Raw genomic sequence first — 3,056 nt, 5'->3', positions numbered from 1 at the left:
GGCGGTTTTTAAAGAAGCTATTTCCGGTGGAATTCGAAAAGCAATTTTTTTTGTGTTCGATTTTTTTCATGTAATTTTTACAATCAGTCCACTTTTCTATGTTCCACACACAACTCTTTTTCTTCTTTTTACCTCGATTTTTTTCTTTTTTCATACGCGAAGAGAAGAAAACCGTGACCTACTTTTTAATTTTTAATCACTCTCACGCCAAACGAAAACAAGAAATCAAATCGGCTCAATGGTCTAGGGGTATGATTCTCGCTTTGGGTGCGAGAGGTCCCGGGTTCAAATCCCGGTTGAGCCCATTCTTTTTTGCACTTTTTTTGATTTAGAAAATTTTTTATTTTTTTGTTTGAAAAATTTAAAGGTTCTGTATGTGAAATCTCATATTTGTTGTATTAGCTCGATGATGTGGAGATATTGGATTTGATTTTAAATACAAGGTACGAAGATGTGCTTCAAAAGTCAACGATTAGCATAGACTTCTTTTTCAAAAATCGTTTCTTTAAATTGGTTTATAGAATCCGAATTTGACATAGGAAAGCATCATCTTTCCCCTCTCATTTCATATTTCCTTATTAACATTTTACCATATTTTCCTTTAAAATCATTATCATAACTGGTATGATGCATGAAAATTGGATTGCATTTATTATATTATTTATCAGATTCATGCTTTAGCTAAAATATGATTATGCGATTGCTTGAATTTGATTAGAGGCTTAGAAAAAGATGGAAATTCATTTTTTTTGTCTTCTCCCCTTCAATTTCCGTCTGCAACCCAACATATTATTTCTTTTTTTTGCTGTTGTTTTGTTCAAGGAAGAAGAAAAGTTTTGCCACAGCATCTTTAGATACATGAGGAAAAATAGCTCGTAAAAATCGAAGACTATTCTGTTGTTATCACACATAACTATCCATTTATCTCAAGAGAGTATACATAATGTGTGTTCTTGAATATTTTCATATTTTCTTCATCTTATTTCTTTAGTTATATCTGATGACATCTAGGAGAAAAACAAACAAATTAGGAATAATTGCTTGCGATTTGTTTTGCCATTTATGAAAGAATAATTTAAGGAAGAGTTTTTGTGTTGCTGGGGTGTGTGTGTGGGTGTAATGAGCATGGAAAATTTTTCCGATAAGGGATAGTTTATTGGCGAAAATAATTTGTGTCGGGTTTGTTGTTTGTTTGATTTCTTCATGATATTGGCTTTTGAAATGGGCAGCAAAATTTTGTTTTGATATTTTAAAGGTCACAATTTGTTTGTCATGAAAGGATGAAGTTTGATGAAAATGTCAGATACTTTTTTGGGAGTACCTTATAAATATAAAGTTCGTATATTATTAATTAAATGAATTAGAGTAAACAAGCTCCGATGAGTTTGACATATTGTAAGAAGACTTGTAGAAACTCCTTTAAATAAGGCACTTAGGTGACAAATGACAGAAATTTGCAAAAATAATGACGAGTATGTAACAAAAGTGTAAAATTAGTTAAAATTTTCATGCTGAGAAAATTGAGTCAGTAAGTCTAATGGTAAATTTTATCTTCGATTCAGACTTTTGTCGAGTTTTGGTTAGATTCTGCTTTTCACCTGCTGGATGAAATGTATTTGAGAAACGTAAGAATCAGTAAATTTCACTATTTTATGTTATTTTCGACTCTTTTCCAGATTTTCCTTATTTTATCGAATTTTATTCTGAATTTTTGGATATCTCAATAAGTAAAAAAAATCTCATAACCTGTCAATAGCACCTACATCCATATAACATCTATGAATATCTATTTAACATTGAAACAATAGAACATGAGATATTGACTCTCTAAAACTTTAATGCTTTTATTGCATACATCAGCATCTGTGACTCAATTCCTTCAAATAATATAATAAATTTTTATATTATGCAATTTTAAATTTTCATTTCACTTCGTTTACATCTGAGACACATTTTGATATGAAAATATTCTGTCTCATAAGAACGATAATGATAAGAACATGGAATAAAATTCAAGTCATTGAAATATGTTTATGGAAATTTTTATAGACTTGAATGAAAATCAGTTTTGATCGTATATTTGAACGTCAAATGATCTAAATATAATTTTTGTGTGGAATTCCTAGTCGTTATCATCAAAATGCTATTAAAAATTCTTGAGATTTTCCGCGCATTTATTCCGTAAATGATCCGAAAACATCTTAAGCACCTCAGCCTAATTCTGAGCTTTGAAAATTGTCATAAAATTTATGGGCAGTATACACAAAAAAGGTAAAGTAAAAAATCCCATTTTAATTTTCCCTTAATATCTTCTCATAAAATTAATTTAAAGCAAAAGCATGAACAAACTAAAGTTATTGTGTTCCTGTGGAGTCTTTTGTGTCGCATAAATTGGTATGAAAAGACAAAAGAAGCACAGCAGTGAGAACAGAAGTGGCAAATTTGCATGTTAATTGAAAAATAAAAGGCGCAATATTATTAGATATTTATTGGCCATGAAATTAAATCTGCTCCCTTTCAGTTCTTTTCTTGTCCCGCTTTAACATATACTACAAGCTTCTGCTGCTGCTGCATTCATCTAAATTTCATTCCATCGTATTTGGTCTCAAGCAATTTCATTTTAATGTGTGAAGATTTTTTTTTTCGAAAACAATTAAATTAAATGTGCGCTTGTGTATTCACCAAATAACAATGCTTTTTCATGAAAATGCCTGTCCATTGTGGAAATTTTGTAGTGATTTTGAAGAATCAGTTTTATCTGTTAAGATTTTTTTGACTTAAAATTAGAAGATTAGTTCCTACATATTGATACTATTACGAGATAAGTGAGATTCAGTTATTGAAAAACCAACCTTTGGTTGCGAGCTAAGATATCCAGAGATATCTGTAAAACCCTCTTGATGTGTTCCAGTAAGACCAATTTACGGAGTCCACCACGAGAAGGTCGAAGATAGGCTCATGAGTAATAGAGTTTATGTGCAACTGACTGCATTTATTGCGCATTATATCCTTGGACTACAAAAGCAAATAACGTGATACTCGTAAGCGCACTCATT

At 30.7% G+C, this 3,056-nt stretch overlaps 1 non-coding gene across 1 annotated transcript; it reads left to right on the top strand.

Annotated features, from left to right (window-relative positions):
• The first annotated feature begins 232 nt into the window (after positions 1-232).
• On the top strand, positions 233-304 carry TRNAP-UGG (transfer RNA proline (anticodon UGG)). Its single transcript has one exon. It is a non-coding gene; the product is annotated as a tRNA-Pro (tRNA).
• Positions 305-3,056: the final 2,752 nt, after the last annotated feature.

Source organism: Chironomus tepperi, unplaced genomic scaffold (assembly GCF_022539635.2).
Source record: "Chironomus tepperi strain 1889 unplaced genomic scaffold, CSIRO-AGI_Ctep_v1 contig_128, whole genome shotgun sequence".
Taxonomy (NCBI): domain Eukaryota; kingdom Metazoa; phylum Arthropoda; class Insecta; order Diptera; family Chironomidae; genus Chironomus; species Chironomus tepperi.
Note: the sequence above shows the minus strand (reverse complement) of the source record. Positions and strands in the feature narration are given on the sequence as shown.